General features: G+C 46.6%; 1 protein-coding gene across 8 annotated transcripts in view; it reads left to right on the top strand.

Annotated features, from left to right (window-relative positions):
• Positions 1-20,349, top strand: part of ZFAND6 (zinc finger AN1-type containing 6) — a 74,785-nt gene that overhangs the window by 11,672 nt on the left and 42,764 nt on the right. For 2 of the 8 annotated variants that reach the window (XM_062206354.1, XM_062206349.1), the window contains exon 1: positions 706-778. The exons of 2 other annotated variants lie outside the window; for them this stretch is intronic. The gene's annotated coding sequence lies outside the window, so the exon portion shown is untranslated. Of the gene's footprint in view, positions 1-687; positions 779-17,305; positions 17,394-20,349 lie in introns of those variants that run through there. 4 more of the 8 variants (XM_062206348.1, XM_062206352.1, XM_062206351.1 and 1 more) reach the window with 4 other exon arrangements.

Below are 20,349 nucleotides of genomic sequence, written 5' to 3'. Positions count from 1 at the left end.
TTGAAGTGTTTCAGCCCCGTTTTTTTTTTTTTCTTCAGCTTGAAGTGGAACCATCAATCTTTGATGTCACTGAAAATTTTACTCTGTTGTGATACTGAGAACGTGTCAGTGAGTTTGATAGGTGGCTTAGGAATGCATCTTTTGCTTTCAGTATTTTAGTGCTATATATTTTCGCCTAAGTTAATAAGGTTCTCTTTAAGTCTTAGAGAAAATATTGTTTTGTTCCTCTTACGAAAATTTTGTCGTGGATTTTCTGTTGCCGTTTTACATCTTCAGACAAATGTGAACTCTATTAAAATAGGAATCTGGCTTTTTAAAGTGTAACTCCCCCCTCAAGGCTCTGTAAGAAAATGTCAAGTGGTTTAGGTTAAGACCATTCCTTTTCACCGGTTGGTTGCTGAATTCCAAATTAAAGCTCCTCCCGTGAGATGTTCATTGCTGCTACTTCGTTTATTTTTCACCGAGACAAAAGAGAAAGCGAATAGTATATGATGGGAAAACCGAAACGCGGCCTCTGTTTCTTTAAGAAGCCAGCTTATCCAGGGGGTTTTAGTGCGTCTAACCTAACCTGCTAGCACGGAAAAGTTCTTTAAAATAATGGATATTAGCCGGGCCCAATCACGGCGGCCAGTGTCGCCCGCTGGGAGGAGACTGCCCGGGCCGGCCACTGGGAGGGGAGAAGGTGGAGCCTGGTCTTCAGGGTTGGTTGCTGTGGAGAGCAGCTTCAAGTGAAGTTAACCTGAGGTGAAGCACACAGAAAATTGTGGAGGTTTCGTGGGTAGGATTTTTGTTCTAATCCTTTAACGACCTTTGCTTTTATACTTTTGCTGCTTTGTGCTTCTGTGTGTGCTGGGCTTTGGCACTGCTCTGTTTTCTGATGCAAACGGAACATTAAAATTAAGCAGGGAGGCAGAACAAAAGGGCTGTTTGGACAGGAAATAGGTGTTCAGAGAATCAAACTTGACTTTCTTTTATCATTATTTTTAGTTCTGGATTTGAGTGTCATGAAAGAATCTTTGAATCAGATCATATCCAGCGGCAGGCTTTTCTCTGGGCTTGGACGTCCGAGCAGCCGTTGTCAGCTTTCATAAATGACATCTTGAGGAGCTCTGTTTGTGTGATTTTCCTCAAACTTAAGGTGTGGAGTTGCTACCCCGATAAATGTGAGGGACTTAAATTCGTTCTTTTTAGAGAACTGAAATGCCAGTGCCAACTGTTTAATTTTCTTTTTCACCCTGGCGCACCCCCCCCCCCCCCTTTTAACTTTGATATATTTTAAACTTGGCAGTATGTTGATGTTTTTAATGTGCTCATAATTTTAGGCTTTTTTTTTTTTTTTGAAAGTCATTGAATCATATGATTTGGAACAGTAAAACTGGTTTCTTCAAACTTCATTTCTTTCAAAGGTCAAATTAAGTAATTAACACTCTTGAGATAGGAAATGAGTTTGATTTGTATTTTTAAAGGCTGTAGGTAGGCTACTGAAACTTTTTTTTAAAGTACTTTTAAGACCATTAATCTTATGTATAAAATGATTGTAGTGTTTTAGAGTTCTAGAATTTTTCTTCGAGGGATTCTTTTATTTATGGTGTTGCTCTTTTCTGTCATAGAAATTTAGGTGTAAAAATTCATCTCAATGATCAGTCCAAATGCCAGATGACCATGTTTAGCCTCTGTCCTTGTATTTGCTATGTTACTTGTTCCAGATCATGCAGTCTTTAACTTAATGTTTTTCCATTATGTCTGTTGCTTTACCAATGCTATAATAATAAAAGCAAGAAAAGTCACCCATTGGCCCACAGTATCGTTGTATGGCGCTCACATTCTTCCCATCTGCCCTCCTGTGTATCATTCTTGCATTTTTCCAGTAATTGTGAATGCAGTTTTGTACTCTTTTTCACTGAACTGTATCATCTGCTGTTAAAATTGCTTTCATTCCAGTATTACATAGTTCTTTCCCGTTGGTACAACCTTAATTAACCTAGTCTTTTGCCTCTTCAACTCTCAGGTTCTTAGTTTTTCACCATTTAAAATGGCATTGTGTTGAACACACTTCTGTGTGTATCTTTAGAATATTTTCCCTTTTAAAAAAAAGGTTTATTTCTTTTTGGGAAAAATCCCCTGGAGTGGGCTTACCTAGATCAAAGGATATGAACACGTCACTGGCCAAATTCCTCTTCGGAAAGGTTACACCAGTTTATATTCCACCAGCAGGATGCGCTTCAAAGTCTCTCGAATGGGCAGCCCCTTACATTTCCTATTAAAGCGTGCCTCTGGAGCTCTGGGCTGTTGATTAGTTTTTGCCTAAACGCATAGCCTACTTTAAACTCCATTTTTCCAAGATACAGATGGATCTAAATCCATTTTCTGGATATTAAAATCAGCTGAAGGACACTGTGAACATTTCTGCTGACTTAAGTGAGCAGTTACATCTTTGTTGGGGCTTTTATGTGTTGCCCATGTTGCTGTCACTGAGCACAGGGCTTTGTTGAGGCCAGCTTTGCTTAGTATGTGCTGCTTTGGATAAGTACACACCAGGGGAAATACTGCCTTTCAAGAAGATACATCCTGGACATTTGTTGAGGGGCTAGGGTATTGCCATTTCACACGACCTGTCTCTGAATAGCCTGTGTCCCTGCGTGCGTGTCGGAAATTTTTTTTAGTACAGTTCAAAACTGGAGAATCTATACAGGTTGTTGTAGGGTTTTACATGGTGTGTGAGCACCTCCGTCATGTCTCACAGGTTTCTGGTTAAAGGTGTGAAGGTAGCCAGCATGCTAGACAGCGTGTTTTGTCTCTCACAGGGACCTCCACTGCCCAGTCTGTTGGAGACCTGGGTTCAGCTGCTTGGGCTGTGAACTGGTTGACTGATGTTCCAGAATAGACATAAAAAGGTGTCTTGAAACACTATTCAGATAATTGACAATACGAATTTAATTTATAAGTGGGGGGCAGAGGCAAGTCCCGGGCGAGCCGCTGGTACAGTGCTGGTTCAACGCCCTGTGCTCTTGAATGGGAAGTTTAGCTCATTTTGCAGTTGAAGTAATGTCCCTTATTCTCTTTAAACTTTGTTCCGACTTACTGTTGGAATGTTTGTTTCCGGGGAGAGTGTTTTTTTATGTCTATTTTAATCCTTATCATTGAAGGATAATTTTTCCAGACACTGTTTTTTTTTTTAACATTTGGAATAGAATAGAAAGACTTAAAATTTACCACATTTTTATCTCTAATATTTTCCGTATTCTGAATTTGGGAAAATGTCCAATGCATGGGTCCCTCAGGAAGCTCATGGGAAATGGAGTTTAAAGTTTTTGAAATCTTGGCATAGGTTTTCCATAACATGCATTTCCCTGAGCTTTTGAAGTGTCCTAGTATTTGATTCTCTTCTAAACAAAATTTATTCCTTTTTGCTACCAGTAGAGATGAAGATAATTTAAAATATCATGTTAGTAAAAGTCATTCCAAGTTTTGGCAGCTGATTATATTTTAACAGACGCACAAGGTGAAGATTTACCTGCTCTTGGGACATTAGCATTTTGAGAGACTGTGGTCTTGGTGGTCTCTCTACGGTATATCTGGTTGGCAGAGCTAAGGAGAAAAATACCCTTAAATTGACCTAGATATTGGGGCAAAAATTTGAATAGTAACAACTGTTTTATTCTTTGGTAATGGAAAAGTGATAGAGGGTATATCCAGTGCTTTCACAGTCTTCCCTGTTAGCTAATTGAAGGAGAATGTGTGGGTTTTTTCCCTCTATAATACAAGGAAACATTGCAATGGACGGTAAATTGACAAAACTTGCAAGAACCTAGCACTTGGCTTGGCGTGTATGAGGTTTCCTTGTTCCACGTGACGGGAAATGACCAGCTGAGTGGTGTTTTTCCTCCATGAAGAGGCGAATGTTTTAGGTGGTCACTCCTCTGTCAGTACCTTAGGAAGCGCAGACTTAGGAACAGGTGTCTGTGAACCTGTTTGAATTTGGTTTTCTGTTTGGGTGTCAGCAGAAAAAGTGAACTTGAAAGTTTTGTGGTTGTTTAGCAGTATTCTGGTGGAGGGGAGCACATCCATCTGTTCTCGTTACACACTTTTCTCCCCCAGTTTACGCTCACTGGGTCTGTAAACACACCGGCCGCGGGTCCTGGTGAGCACTCTGACAGTCAGCCTTGCTCACTGCACCTCCTCACCTCCTCCCGTGAACTTGCTGACGCTGCCTGCACGACCCCCACGACCCGTGCAGCTTTCCCCTTTACAGCCCTCAAGCCGGAGCCTGGTGGGTGTCGCCAGCCCCTGCCCCTTCTGTGTGGTGTATAACATCCTGTATATGTTAAGAGCTCCCAGACCTGGAGCCCCACAGCTCCAGGCCACCAAAATGAACCGTCCAGGCCAGCGCCTGGGAGTCACTCTGCGTCTTCCTTTTCACTTCCATTCGCCACAGAGCCCTGTCCATTTCCAGCCTGCGCTATCTCCAGAATCCATCCCTTCCTTAGCCCAGGCCACACTATGGTTTTTCACTAACATTACTAAAATAGCCTGCTGACTGATGTTTACTTCCAGTTTGGGCTCTGTGTAATGCATTATTTACTGTGTAGTCATGTCTGTTTGTTTAAAATTTGCCACTGATTCCTGGTAGCCCTTTGAACATTAACAACCCAGGGTGATTAACAACACCAGCCGAGTCGATGCTGAATGTTTTCCCCAAACAACCTTAAGAGCTGAAGTATCGGTACCTCCCTCAACAGATGAGACAGCGGACAAAGACCGATCTGTCCAAAGTTGCCTTAGCTGGCCGGTGAGGAGCGCACGTTGACCCAGCGTTTGCCAGGTCAAAGTCCTTGCCTGTGAGCACTGAGCTCGGGCCCTGCTACCTGGCTCCCTCTCAGCTCTCTGCCCTTTTTCCCACACTGCTCCTCTTCACCCTTTAACTGTCCGTTTGCAGTTCCTCCTTCAAGGGCAAACTCAAAACTTGCTGCCCAAGTCTAAAAATACTTGAAGAAAAACATTTTCAGAAAAAGGTTTCTAACACTTTTTGAAACTCTGAAAAAAGGCATGATTCCTCAGCGTCCTCCGAGTGTAAGACAAAAGAATGAGCTATAAGGAAGGTAAAGGTAGTTTTCTACATGGGTTCATTCTTGAATTTCAAAGCTGTTGATTCCTTATATTTAACAAAAGCTTGAGACCGGGTTGTTTTAAGAGGAAGAGTTGGCAAAGTTATTTGAACTGCTAGTGGCCTCCTCAGACAGCAGGTCCCCGGGATCTGTGCTCGTTTTGCATCCAGGTGTGTTAAGGTATATACCTGTGGGGGCCAGCGCTGTGGTACAGTAGGTTAAGCCTCCACCTGCAGCGCCGGCTATCCCGTAAGGGCGCCAATTCGAGTCCTGGCTGCTCCACTGGGAAAACAGCAGAAGATGGCCCAAGTCCTTGGCCCCCTGCCCCCTCGTGGGAGACCCCAAGAAGCTGCTGGCTCCTGGCTTCGGGTCAGTATAGCTCCGACCGTTGTGGCCATTTGGGGAGTGAGCCAGCGGATGGAAGACCTCTGTCTCTCCCTGTCTCTGTCTGGAACTCTACCTCTCAAATAAATAAATAACAGTTTTTAAAAAAAATGAAAAGCAAAAAGTATATACCTGTGAACACAGGCCACAGAACTTTTACTGAGTAACTTAGAGGTAGGGGGTAGAGAGAGGCCATGTGTATTCTTTTTATTAACAAAACTTGAATATTGTAGCCTGCATCACATGAAAATTGAGGTAAACAGAAATAGTTGACTTGGAATAAGTTTCATTTAAAATATGTCATTGCTTTTCTCTTCACCTGGCACTGCCATCACCCAACATGTTTTATTTATTTATTTATTTATTTATTTTATTTTTTGACAGGTAGAGTGGACAGTGAGAGAGAAAGACAGAGAGAAAGGTCTTCCTTTGCTGTTGGTTCACCCTCCAATGGCTGCCGCGGCCTGCGCACCGCACTGATCCAAAGCCAGGAGCCAGGTGCTTCTCCTGGTCTCCCATGCGGGTGCAGGGCCCAAGCACTTGGGCCATCCTCCACTGCCTTCCTGGGCCACAGCAGAGAGCTGGACTGGAAGAGGAGCAACCGGGACTAGAACCTGGGGTGCCGGCGCCGCTAGGCGGAGGATTAGCCCGTTGAGCCACTGTGCCGGCCAACCCCCAACATGTTTTAAAGAGAAATTACCTACCCCCTGAAAAGTGTTTTAATTCATAGCTTTTTTTTTTTTTTAAAGATCTATTTATTTATTTAAAAGGTGAAGTTAACAGAGCGAGAGTCAGAGAGAGAAGTCTTCCATCCGCTGATTCACTCCCAGTGGCTACAATGGCAAGGGCTGGGCCAGACCGGAGCCAGGAGCCAGGAGCTTTATCAGGGTTTTCCACATGGGTGCAGGTCCCCAAGCATTTGGGCCATCTAGCACTGCTTTGCCAGGTGCATTAGCAGGGAGCTGGATTGGAGCAGCCAGAACTCAAGCCCTGAGTCCATATGGGGTGCTGGCATTGCAGGCGGCAGCTTAACCTGCTCATGCCACAGCGCTGGCCCCTCATCCATAGCTCTAAAAGCAAGTTGGTGGTAAAGGAAGAAGACCAAATGGATAGAACTTTTGAAGTATGGGTAATTATTACCAATAATTTTTTGAAGGAGTCGAATATTTAATTATAGTTGGAGGTAAAGGTAGTTATAGGCTTGTAATAAAAGTTTGTGTTACTGGTTATGAAAGCAGGGGTGCTTTTTGGTTTTTGTTTTCCAATCTGAAGCTTTGTTGAGAAAGGAAGTGCCATGCTTCCCGGAAGTCTTATTGGCATCCTTAATTATCCCAAGTAAGATTTTGCTGTCTTTAAATTAAAAGGTGTAAAATAGTTTATTTTGTAGATTTTTAGTTTTACTTTTTTGTGTAATGTACTTTTCTATAATTTGGGAAGGATTTTTTTCTTTAGCTTTGGTAAGTAGAATATACAACCATTTTTCCTTAAATTTTTTAGATAACTGCTTAAGATATATGTCTTTTCTTAATGAATACTAGATCTCAGTTTTAGAGAGCTTTATAAAATACGTTTACTTTTAGTAGGAAAACACCTGTACTGAAAGAATCCCATTAATGGCCTAAGATAATTGTTTCAGTAGCCAGTTCTCACTGGGTTGTGTGTTTAGAACCTAATGAGGTGGGTACTTAGCTGAGTGCAGAGTGGATTGAGGTAGTGCTTTTCTGAGAGAAGTTAGGTGCGGCTGGCCGGGGTGAGCGGCTGGCCGGGGTGAGCGGCTGTCTTCTGTCCGGTAGGTCGGCGCTGCGTACTACCAGTGACATATGGGGTTTCTATACGTGATCGTCGTAGGTGCTCCGTGGGGACCAAGAGCACTGTAAGCTAAGACAATCAGGAAACCAGAAAAAGCAACATCTGAGCCCTGCCTTGAAGATTGGTTCCATATGTTTGAGACCACCCAGTGACAGCCTTTTTTTAAATAGTTTATTTTGAATGTAGAGCAGTATTTTATAGTATTCACCTGAAAGTGGTAACATGGGGAGAATAAGAGATTCCAGCTGCTCCAGCTGAAGTTTGGACGCTGGGTTAGTGTGTGCGCTCTCATTTCCCACTCCTCCGGGGAGCTCTCACGGGGTGGGGAAGAGGCATGGAGGCCACTGCGGCTGCGGGAGTGGCCTGGCTGTGAACCACCGTGAGAACCAGAGAGTTCGTCTGACTGTAGTGTCATAAGATGGGTGTTACCTTCGTCCCAGGGTCACAAATGACGATAAAGCCGTGGAGACATTCGGGAACTTGACAGGTGACGAAGAGCTGGTCACAGGTCAGAGCCTGGATGCACACTGGCAAGGCTGGGACCTTGTGTGTGTGGCCCTTCCAGGTTTGCTTGGGGAGGAAGGGCAGTCCAGGGCAGGGAGGCTGCCAGACGTTGTTTCTGAAGCTCCCTGGTGATCTCAGTAATTTTATTAACATTCTGAACTTGGGTTTGTGATCTCAGGCTCACTGTGATGGACAGGGCTGACAAGCATTGTTCATTCTTACTTCAGTAAGCATCAAGTGGTAGAACTGGTAGAGTTCTGGATCCCCAAGGATTTTTGTGAAGATTCCTCAGCTTCTGGCTCCCCACCTTCCACCTTTCCTTTTCTGTGAATTTCCATTTTCTGGTTCTTTGATTTCCTACAAGCTTAAATAAGAATTTCTTTCCTTTTCCTTTTCCTTTTCCTCCCCTCCCCTCCCCTCCCCTCTCCTCTCTCTTTTCTTTTCTTTTCTTTTCTTTTCTTTTCTTTCTCTCTCTCTCCTTTTTTTTTAAGGTTTATTTTAGAGAGAGGGAGAGAGACAGAGATCTTCCATCTGCTGGTTCACTCCCCAAATGGCTGCAGTGGCTAGAGCTGGGCTGATCAGGAGCCAGGAGCTTCTTCCAGGTCTCCCACATGGGTGCAGGGCTCCAAGCACTTGGGCCGTGCTCAGCTGCTTTTCCAAGTGCACTAACAAAGAGCTGGATTGGAAGTGGAGCAGCTAGCACTGGAACCAGCACCCATAGGGGCTGCTTGCACCATAGGTGGCAGCTGTACCTGCTATGCCACAGTGCCAGCCACAAGAATTTCTTCTAAGAAATGTATTAATCAACTGATCTGTCTTCAGTTCTCTTGATAAGGATGCTTCTGAAGTGGGCGTGGTTTGGTGGACTGAGCACCTGATTTGTGCCCTGTTGTACACGTGTTACCTTAAACTTACCCAGACCTGTGAGTTGGTTTCTTAAGCACTTACTCAGTGCTTTGCTAAAAACGTATGTTGGGGAAACAGGCAGAGAATTAAAACGTTCAGTGAAACAAGATAAAGAGACCAGATCTTAATAGGTCTGGAGTCAGAAGACTTTATAAAGGATAAAGTGGGCCGGCACTGCGGCTCACTAGGCTAATCCTCCACCTGTGGCGCCGGCACACCAGGTTCTAGTCCCGGTTGGGGCGCCAGATTCTGTCCTGGTTGTTCCTCTTCCAGTCCAGCTCTCTGCTGTGGCCCGGGAAGGCAGTGGAGGATGGCCCAGGTCCTTGGGCCCTGCACCCGCAGGGGAGACCAGGAGAAGCACCTGGCTCCTGGCTTCGGATCAGCGCGGTGCAGCGCCCATTGTGGGGTGAACCATCGGGAAAAGAAGACCTTTCTCTTCTGTCTCTCTCACTGTCCACTCTGCCTGTCCAAAAAAAAAAAAAAAAAAAAAAAAAAATAAAGTGGTTGTGCTAAGATTAGAAGATAAATGAAAGGCAACCAGAGTGAGTGAAAGGGATGCAGGAGGCAGGCCTCATAGCTTGAGAGAGAGCAGGGACCTCTGGAGCTTAAAGGGCCCTGAGCGACAGTGGCAGAATGAGGCTGGAGAGATGGGCAGAGCGAGCCTGCTCTCTTCATGCTGGGCCCTCTGGACTGTGGATCTCGGCCGTGGTCTGATCATACCTGCTCGAGTATCTTCCTTTACAGTAAAGGGGCAAGGCACTGGGGGGTTCAGCTCGCATAGCCCATAAGAAACAGAGCTCGATTTTAAACCTAGGCCTGAGAGTATGTCAGCACTGTGCTTCTCTCAGTCTATTTAAGGCCTTTGGTCAGGAACACAGGAGGGGGAGCGTGTTGGGCACCTACTCTGTTAGCAGAAGTCCGGTGAGAAAGGTCACTTCCTGTGAGACTTGCCGCGAGACACACCTAATAACTGAGGCATAACTGGCCAGCACCTAAGCAGGTGTGTTGGCCACATGTGAAATACTGATCTAATTACTAATTTACATTTTGGGGGGAGGGCTGTGGGTCAGAAATGACTAAGATGTGAAGACAAGAATGGCAGAGAGAGTGACGTGTTCTTGCAAGAAAGAGGCGGGCAGAGCTGTTTTTTTGGAACAAGTTACTGAGGTGTGTTGGGTTTTGAGATTTAGGACTCTGTTTTAAAATCAGTGGAGGGTTTTGCACTTCCTGGTACAGGTCTGGCTCTGAATTAGACAGTGCACACAGAGGTAAACAGGACTCAGAGTTGCCACCGCTGTGCACCACGTCCACCTCCTCACGCATCGTCCAGCCTGAGTTCGCCTCCCGCACTGCAGCCTGCATCTGGTTAAGAAGTTTGAGGTCCCTTCATTCCTCCTCGCCCTTTTGGTCCCAGACCTGGTGTGGCTTCCTCCTGCCCCAGAGTTCCTGTCCAGAGTGAACAGGGCACCTGCAACAGCGTGTTCCTGTTGCTGCCCTGACCGAGACTTTCCCAGAGGACACAGGCCCTGTCGTCTCCCGTGGTGGCTGCTGACTCGTGCCTATTCCACAAGGGCTTACCAAGGGCATGAGGTCCGTGTTTCTAGCTCTCTCTGTTTTCAGGCCATTACTCTTCCAGGTGAAACACCTGAGATGCGTCGAGCAAGGCGCCTTCTCCTGTGCCTGCCGTCTTTGTCTCTGTCTTGCTCTGTCATCGTGCCTCTCTTTCCCCCTCGTCCCACCCAAAAGTCAGGTGTGTTTGTGTGTGTGTGTGGCTTGACTTCACAGCATATTGTGAAATCTTTCTGTGAAGTTATTCTTCATTCACTCAAAACATAGGAATGCCTGCTGCGTGCTGGGTGCTGTGCCAATTGCAAATAGAACGTTAAAGGCGCTAGTCCTGCTCTCTGTGCCGAGGATGCTCATGTAAACCTAGTGAGTGGGAACATAATTGTGAACAGCTACATAGCGTTCTGTTGCTTGAAGCACTGGAGGTAGTTTAACCATCTCCCTATTCTTGCCACTTTGGGGCCAAGTTTTTTCTTTTCTGTTAGAAGCAATGCTACCACCGTTGTGTGTCTTTGGTATAAATTCATGGAAGTGGAATTTTGGGTAAAAAAGTATGCGTGTTTTTAACTTACTGTACTGGAGAAAAGTTGAAGTTTACATTTTATTGATTGATGGACGAGACAGGGAGCCATCCACTCACTCACTCCGCAGATGCTCAGAATGGCCTTCAGGCCAGGCCTGGGACTCCTGGGACTCAGGCCCGGCCTCTCACGGCGGTGGGAGGAACCCAATTCTTGGAGCCCTCGCTGCTGCTTCCCCGGTGTCTATATCACCAGGGAGCTGGAGCCAGGAGCGGAAGAGTGGTTTTGAAGCCAGGCACTCCTGTATGGGATGTGGGCCTCTCAACGACCAAGCCAAATGTTCCCGCATGTAATATCTTGCTAGGAAGATATGAAGAAGATCGCTCATCTGCACCCATGCTGTGCATATGTGTTAATGTTTTTCAGTGATTGCCAGTTTGGTAGGTAGAAGTTTTTTTCTCGTAATAAGACGAAACTTACATACCACAAAATCTACCCATTTCATAAATGTTCAGTCATTTTCAGTACATTTACAAAGTTGTACAATTAAAATCCAAATTCAGTTTTAGAATATGTCATCCAAAATATCTCTCACCCCACTAAAAACAGTCCCAGTCTGCCTGTACCCTCTTCTCCCATCCCCCATTCCTGGGTAACCAACAATCTGCCCTCCTACAGAGCTTTCCCTTTTGACATTTCATATAAATGGAAACATGAAGTATGTGGTCTTTACTGGTTTGTGGTGGGACAGCATCACTAGCTCATCCTTTTTTTTTTGATTGTGATAAAATATACATAAAACTTGACTTTTAAAACTTTTTTAAAGTTTTTTTAATTTATTTAAAAGGCAGTTATATATATATATAGAGAGAGAGAGATCTTCCATCTGCTGGTTTACTCCCCAAAAGGCCCAAAAGAGCTGGCTGATCTGAAGCCAGGAACCAAGGGCTTCTTCCCTCAAGCACTCGGGCCATCCTCTGCTGCTTTCCCAGGCCATTAGCAGGGAGCTGGATTGGAAGGAGAGCAGCCGGGACATGCACCAGTGCCCGTGTGAGATGCCGATACAGCAGACCACTGCTTTACCCATTACATCACAGTGCTGGCCCTCCATTTAAAACATTTGTAAGTAGATCAACAGCATTAAGTATCAGCTATCACCACTATCCATCTCCAGAACTTTTGTTTAACTTTATTTTTAAGATTTTATTTGAAAGACAGAGTGACACAGAGACTCTTCTGCCTGCTGATTCACTCCCTAAGCACCTTGGGCAGTCAGGGCTGGGCCAGGAACTCCATCTGGGTCTCCTATGTGGTTGACAGGAACCCAAACACTTGGGCCATCAGCTGTTGCCTCCCAGGCCCATCAACAGAAAGCTGGATCAGAAGCATAGAGTACCTGGGACTTGAACCCAGGAACTCCAGTATAGAATGTGTGTGGGTGTGCCAAGCTACTGCTTAGCCTGCTGTACCACAACTTTTTTTTTTTTTTTAAGATTTATTTATTTATTTGAAAGTCAGAGTTACATAAGGAGAGGAGAGGCAGAGAGAAAGAGAGAGAGAGGTCTTGCATCTGATGGTTCACTCCCCAATTGGCCTCAACGGCCGGAGCTGCGCCAATTCAAAGCCAGGAGCCAGGAGCTTCCTCCGGATCTCCCACGCGGGTGCAGGGGCCCAAGGCCTTGGGCCATCTTCTACTGCTTTCCCAGGCCATAGCAGAGAGCTAGATTGGAAGAGGAGTAACCGGGACTAGAACTGGTGCCCATATGGGATCCAGCGCTTCAGGCCAGGGTGTTAACCCGCTGTGCCACAGCGCTGGCCCCGCATCACTGTTTTTTTTTTTTGGACAGGCAGAGTTAGAGAGAGAGACAGAGAGAAAGGTCTTCCCTCTGTTGGTTGGTTCACTTCCCACATGGCCGCTATGGCTGGCGCGCTGCGCTGATCCAAAGCCAGGAGCCAAGTGCTTCCTCCTGGTTTCCCATGCGGGTGCAGGGCCCAAGCACTTGGGCCATCCTCCACTGCCTCCCCTGGCCACAGTAGAGAGCTGGACTGGAAGAGGAGCAACCGGGACAGAATCCGGCGCCCCAACCAGGACTAGAACCCAGGGTGCCGGCGCCGCAGGTGGAGGATTAGCCTAGTGAGCCGCAGCGCCAGCCACAACTTTTGAAATTGTACCTGATAAAGAACTTTTGAAATGGTACCTAACTGAACTCCAGTACCTATAAAACAGCAGCTCCCTAGTCCTTCTCCTATTTAGTCCCTGGTAACCAACATTGCATTTCCCGTCTCTGAATTTGACTGCTTCATGTAAGTGGAGTCAGCGAATATTTGTCATTTTGTGTCTGACTTGTTTCACTTAGCATAATTTCAAGATTCATTTATATTGTAGGATATATCAGAATTTCATTCCTTTAAGGCTGAATAAATAACCTGTTGTATATGAGCACAGTATTTTTAAACATTTATGGAAAGTGGAATTTAAAGATGAGTTTATTTTGGTGCAAAATTTTAAATCCCTGCATAGTTTTTTTCATAAATGCTTTTTCCATGCATTTTTCTTCCTGCTGTTCTTAGCTCTTAATTTTAGACCCATTCCGCCATCACGCTGCCACTAAAACTGACCTGCTAAGTGCTGCCAGAAAAATTTTCACGTCCTGTATTTTGACACCACTAAGACTTTTTCTGTGGCTTTTGTTGTGATTTCAAACCTTTACACAGAGCTTGCATGAACAGTACAAACAGGTCCCTGGGATATCCTCCTCTTGGGCTCCCAGCTGACAGATTCTGTCCTGTTTGCTCTATTCCCTGTCCTCTGTACTTCTTTCCTGAGTCACTGGAGAGCAGGCTGAAGGTCCAGCCCTTTACCTCTAAGTACTTGCGGTATCTGTTTCCTTAGAACACAAATATTCTCACAATACAGTGAGATTGTTACCAAAATCAGAAAATTTAACGTTTATGCAATAGTATTATTTAATCTTCCACCCATATTAGCTTTGCAGTTGTCCTCACAATATCCTTTTATAGCCGCTTTTTAAAAAAATTTTATTTAAAGATTTTGTTTATTTGAGAGGTGGAGGTGGAGACAGAGAGAAAGGTCTTCCATCTGCCGGTTTGCTCCCCAGATGGCTACTATGGCCGGAGCCGGGCCGATCTGAAGCCAGGAGCTTCTTCTGGTCTCCCATACAGGTGTGTGGGCCCAGGCACTTGGGCCATCTTCCACTGCTTTCCCAGGCCGTTAGCAGGGAGCTGGATTAGAAGAGGAGCAGCCAGGACATGAACCCTTGTCCATATGGGATGTTTGTGCTGTTTGGGGAGGCTTAGCCTACCAGACCACATGCTGGCTACAGTGTGTGTGTGTGTGTGTGTTTTAACTTTACAATTCACAGCTTAAGCTTGATCTTAGCCCTTCGTGGTAACAGCCCCCTCTTTCTTCATTCTTTTAGATTTTGACCTCACTCTTGCCTCTAACTTCAGTTATCATTGAGATTATCAAGTTCATTTTCTCAGTTTCCTGACCACTTTCTTTCTTGACTTGCAATATTGTATCTTCATTTCCCTTTTCTTTGTACAAGATATATTCTTCTTCCTGGGTAGGAAAGTTCTGTTTCCATGTGCTGTAGATCAGTGCTGTCAATATGGTAGGCAGTTACTTACATTTAAGTGAAATTAAAGTTTGGCTCCCCCCTTGCAGCAGCTCTGTTCAGATGCCTGGCGGCTGCCAAGTGACCAGTGCTCTGGCAGACTCCCTTCTCAGCCGGCAGCTGAAGCATTTCCTGTGGAGCCCCCCTCTGGTGGCGCCCTCGCTCCTCCATGTGTCCTCGTGTGTCACCAAGTCCTTGTACCTTGTACAAAGTACCTGTACCTTGTGCTTCAGTCTCACAAACCACATGCATTCTCTTCAAATATTCTGTTTCCTGCTTGTTTGACTTTACATACCTCTTCCCATATCTTCTTGAGAGAATTACTCAGATTTAACAACTCATTCTGTTCTTCACTAATCACACCAGCCGGTAATAATTTAACACAATTGCCTTTGGTGCTAAAGCTGTGAGCTCCTTTCAGGGTGAGGACCATAATTCTTTACCTTCTCTACCTTTCTTTACCTTACTCTTCAGATAATGTCAGATTGAAATGAAGTTGTAGTCTGTGTCCTCTGGACTCTTGGTGTGGGCTGATGGTCATTTGCCCAGGCAGGTGGAGTAGCCTGCCTTAGAACACAACTGTGCTCTGCTGTCTACACAGTCCCTTCTAGCCTGCTCTGAACCCTCAGCCTTGACTTCCCTCTGAATGCTTGAACCATGTTTTGCTTGGTTTTTCCTTTCGTTTCCTTTCTTCCTTCTTTTCTTCTTCTTTTTTAGGTTTTACTCATTTATTTGAGAGGTAGAGTTAAAGACAGAGAGAGAGACAGAGAGAAATGTCCTCTATCCACTGGCTCACTCCCCAAATGGCTGCAGTGGCCAGAGCTGAGCCGATCCAAGCCAGGAGCCAGGAGATTCTTCCGGGTCTCCCACATGGGTGTGCGGACCCAGGCGTTTCGGACATCTTCCACTGCTCTCCTAGGCCATAGCAGAGAGCTGGATCGGAAGAGGAGCAGCTGGGATTCGAACCTGTGCCCATATGGAATGCTGGCGCCGTAGGCGGAGGCTCAGTCTGCTACGCCACAGCGCTAGCCCCTGCTTGTTACTTTTCTAATCTGGAATCCACTCTGCAGCCTCCTAGACGTTTATATGTTAGGAGAACCGATCCACTGTGGTTCCAGGGATGCACCGTGTGAAACCATAGCATCATGTTTTATTTAGTCAAAAATAAGTCATCCTCATTCAAAATATAACTCGGGCAACGTCCTCCATAAGCGAAGTAATCCTTCCCTGAGGCAGAACAAATCCTGCTGCCGCTACCTCCCCTCCTGGTTGATGGTTGTGTTGTTTCATGCTGCCTTGTGACCTGTTACCGCGTCGCTTTCTGAGGACAGCGGGCATTTCTTACTCACTGCAGGCAGTTCAGGAAGTTTTTCAGGTTACGTAGCTCCAAGTTTTAAAGCAAGAACTTGAAGCAGTGTGTGCTTTTCTTCCCGTTGTATCCGTGGTGTCTGCCACGTATTTTAGTGCTTAGGAAATGCCTCTTGAATTACCAGGGCTCCTGCCGTATCTGCATCTCATTTTTCCTTGAGGTTTTATCATGTGTAGGTGCTTGGGCCGTGGAGACACTCTGCGTCCAGTCCAGATCCTTTTGCTGCCGCTGGTGAGGTGTGGGTGCGGTTGAGTGTGTCGCCCAGCGGTTCGTGTGTTGCAGGTTTGGTCCTCAGCGTGGCCAGGCTGCAGGGTGTCGGCCCTTTACTGCAAGGCAGTCAGATCATTGGCACCCCTCCCTGGGGACGGGGGGGCGATGAATCCTCTCTGAGTCCCCCAGAGGGCGGGATGTTAGAAAAAGAGCAAGCCTGGCCCCTGGCTTCCCACCTTGAGACCCTCACCAGAGGCCAGACTTGGGGCAGCCTGTGCTGGACAGCCTCCAGAGTGATGAGCTCTTTAGGATTCAGCTCGGTTATTTAGTGATGGCAACGCAGATGGCCTGCAGCAACCTGAAAGATGCTTGACCTGAGCGAGTGTCGTCATCTCCTTGGGTCTGGTTTTCCTCATCTCCGCGTACTTCCTGCCTCGGGGGGGTCGTGAAGAACCGCCGAGATGGTGCAGAAGAAGCATCTATAGCGTCCCTCCCAGTTCGCCCTTCACCTGCTTCTCTGACTCACTGCCAGTTTCTCATGGTCCTTGCTGCCCTGCTGTCTCTGCAGGGCCGCTCTGCTGGCGGTCAGGGTGACATCCAAGTGCGTTGCTGGTAGGGGTTAGCAAGAGAGGAACCCTGGAGAGAGGGCTGAGCTAGCACAGTGTTTGGGAGACACTGCTAGTTAGAACTCTGAAGCCCAAACTAGTGTGCAGTTCCAGTTACCTGGACACCTTTGGGCAACCTGTTTTCAAATATAATTTCTTGGGCCCGGTGCTGTGGTGCAGCACATTAACGTCCTGGCCTGAAGTGCCAGCATCCCATGTGGGCGCCAGTTCTAGTCCCGGCTGCTCCTCTTCGGATCCAGCTCTCTGCTGTGGCCTGGGAAAGCAGTAGAAGATGGCCCAAGTCCTTGGGCCCCTGCACCCATGTGGGAGATCAGGAAGAAGCTCCTGGCTGCTGGCTCTGGATCGGCCCAGCTCTGACCGTTGCCACCATCTGGGGAGTGAACCATCGGACGGAAGACATCTCTCTCTGCCTCTCCTCTTTCCGTGTAACTCTGACTTTCAAATAAATAAGTCAATCTTTAAAAAAAAAAAAAAAGATAAGACAAATATAATTTCTTTTTAATAGTTTTATTTTAGTTTTTTTTTTTTTTTTTTAAAAAAGCCTTGGAACTTTGGGAGTATTTTAGAAATACCAACTTTTGGCATCTGTTAAGAACAGAGTCACAGACTTGGAATCCAGAGTCACATGCAGAAGCCTGAAGCCGCCTTCTACATGGCCCACCAACGCGGCGGCGTGGTCCCCTTCAGATGCTCTGATGTCTTGTTGGACCCGACGCAGCCCTGGTCACCATAGGTGTGACCCCATGCTGGGTCAGGTAAGGAGAGGTTGGCAAGAGAAAGACTTCATTAGTGTTGTATTGCCTTTAGTAAGAACCACAGTGTTTACCACCCTCCAGTGATTTTGCATCCGAGAAGGGGGTGAAGAGGAGGAGGAGGAGAGAGAGAAGGACAGGGAGGTGTGAGTGAAGAGGGACCACAGAAGCTCTGAAGATGCCAGCGCTGCGTGGCTGGTTTGTCTGATTGAACCTCTAAGCCCTATTGTGTTCTTCCCATAATTTTAATAGTTTTCTCCGAATAATCAGTTTTGTGTTGGTTTGCTTTCTCAAATAGTTCCATTCAGAGAAAATGTAAACAGAAGTTCCATTCGGATAGAATAGTTAATCTTACTTTTTATAATACTATCTGACTATGAAAATCAGGAGTGAAATAAGATTTCTAGTTTGTCATTGATTTGTTTTTAATTGTCTTTAATGAGAAATATCCCAGTTTTAAATATACATTTAATATTTCACTATCACCATTAATATTAACAGCTGGTAACATTCCTGAGTTTAAACTTTTGCTTTCTTTCTTTTTTTTTTTTTTGTGACAGGCAGAGTGGACAGTGAGAGAGACAGAGAGGTCTTCCTTTTCCGTTGGTTCACCCCCCAATGGCCGCTGCTGCCAGTGCACCGCACTGATCCAAAGCCAGGAGCCAGGTGCTTCTCCTGGTCTCCCATGCAGGTGCAGGGCCCAAGGACTTGGACCATCCTCCATTGCACTCCTGGGCCATAGCAGAGCTGGACTGGAAGAGGGGCAACCGGGACAGAATCTGGTGCCCTGACCGGGACTAGAACCTGGGGTGCCTGTGCCGCAGGTGGAGGATTAGCCTAGTGAGCCGTGGCGCCGGCTTAAACTTTTGCTTTCTGATAGTACAGAAACCTTGTTTCTGAGAAACAAATTGTTTACAGTGATTATTCAGTGGGTAGGTTGGAATGGAAGCTGTTTTATAGTTTCAGTAGCTTAACCCTTGCCATGAGAACGCAGTATAATTTACAGTGTCTGCTAGCAAGGAGAGAGGGTGTCCTGGCTGGCTGGTTGTCATTGCTTTAAGCTCATGGCACATCTTAAAAGCAAATTTTTTAAAAAAATGTGGATTACCTTTAAGAGAACACACACATTTCATCTTATCCGGAACCCTTCTGTGTTAAATGACGCTGACTGTCGCTCTTTTGAGCAGAGAAAGGAAGCGAGTGTTAACTGGTAGGAACAGGCAGAACCATGACGGCAGGGAGCGGTGTACCTGTGCCTCAGGGTTTCCATAAAGTGTTAGCCCCCAGCCGAACATTTTTGAAAGCTCACAATCTCATTGTTTTATAATTAGCATTTGCCTAATCAGAGTATGTATTCTGAATGGACAGTCCCTCTTTTCTGTGGACACCTTTATTGCATTGTAGTTGGTTTTAAAGTTTAGAGAAAAAAAGCAGGAAAAGAAACCAGGCTAGCCATGGAAAGTCCTGTTCCCGGTCAGATGTGAGCATCTTGTAACACTATGAGCACAGATGCAGTGCAACTCCGCTATGTGAAAGCAGCCATTGGTGTGTGTGTTGCTTATGCTGCCTGGTTGATGCAAAGAGGAAGGAAGGGGGCCGGCACCGCGGCTCACTAGGCTAATCCTCTGCCTTGCGGCGCTGGCACACCGGGTTCTAGTCCTGGTTTGGGCACCAGATTCTGTCCCGGTTGCCCCTCTTCCAGGCCAGCTCTCTGCTGTGGCCAGGGAGTGCAGTGGAGGATGGCCCAAGTGCTTGGGCCCTGCACCCCTTGGGAGACCAGGAGAAGCACCTGGCTCCTGGCTTCGGATCAGTGCGATGCGCTGGCCACAGCGCGCCAGCCACAGTGGCCATTGGAGGGTGAACCAACGGCAAAGGAAGACCTTTCTCTCTGTCTCTCTCTCTATCCACTCTGCCTGTCAAAAAAAAAAGAGGAAGGAAGGGGAGAAGCTGCTGACCTGTTTCTGGCAGGACACCCTCTTGGTGGAGAAGGGCTCGTTAGCGTGGAGAGGAATGGTGGCTGTGTTGTGGATGTGGGTCTTGCTCTATGGAAGTAATTGAGACAGAGAGCATGAACGCAGGGAATTTTCCTCTCAAAATTAGTTCTGTTTCCTCGTTTTTCGCCAGCTGCCCCAGCTTTTCCTCTGTCCTGCCCCGTGGAACCAGCATTGGAGTGAGGCCCGCGAGAACTGGCTTTGTCTGTAGGTGATGTGGCAGGCACTGCCCGTGCCTGAGGAGCCGGCTGCCGTTCTGAGTTGGCTGCTAGCGCCCGTGCGTCACGTGCGATGCCCCGGGTTGCTGGGAGCTCCCTACAGTGCCCGCTCGCAGGGGCTTCCAGCAGCAGTCCCTCCTTTAGTTTCTCCCAAGCAAATGCCGTCTCCTTTTTCCCAAGAGGTTGGTTTCTTGCTCTTCTGCGTAGATTCTTCCTCGGTGGCCGTGGGCTGCAGTTTCTGTGAAGCCCATCTCCACACACTGTCTTCTGCTGGCTCTTCGAGCCCTCTGGGAGAGGCTTGCCGCGCACAGGGGAGGCCTCCACCTTCATCCAGATGTTCACTTTCCTGGTGGCTTCTGGGTTTCAGTAGCGGAAATGTCTAGCCAACAAAAAATATTTGTTATAATTTCAAATAGTGGTTCTCTAAAATGTATAGGGAGAAATACTTAGTTTTTTTGGACAGTTCTTTTGGAGATACATGATTCAAAATTTCAAGAGGAAAAATCAGTTTAAAAAGTTGGAGGGAGCAGGTGTTTGACCTAGAGGTTAAGACTCCCACCTTCCACCTGACTTCAGGTCCCAGCTGCCCCTGATTCCAGCTTCCGGCTAATGCTGGCCTTAGGACGCAGGAGCGAATGGCCAGGTAACTGGGTCCCTGCCACTCGTGTGAGAGACACAAAGGTGTTGAGTGCACCCAGTGAATGGAGGAGCATGCTCCGGATGGCTGGTGTGCATGCAAGCATCCGCTCT

This window comes from Lepus europaeus, chromosome 11 (genome assembly GCF_033115175.1).
Source record: "Lepus europaeus isolate LE1 chromosome 11, mLepTim1.pri, whole genome shotgun sequence".
Lineage (NCBI taxonomy): Eukaryota > Metazoa > Chordata > Mammalia > Lagomorpha > Leporidae > Lepus > Lepus europaeus.
Note: the sequence above shows the minus strand (reverse complement) of the source record. Positions and strands in the feature narration are given on the sequence as shown.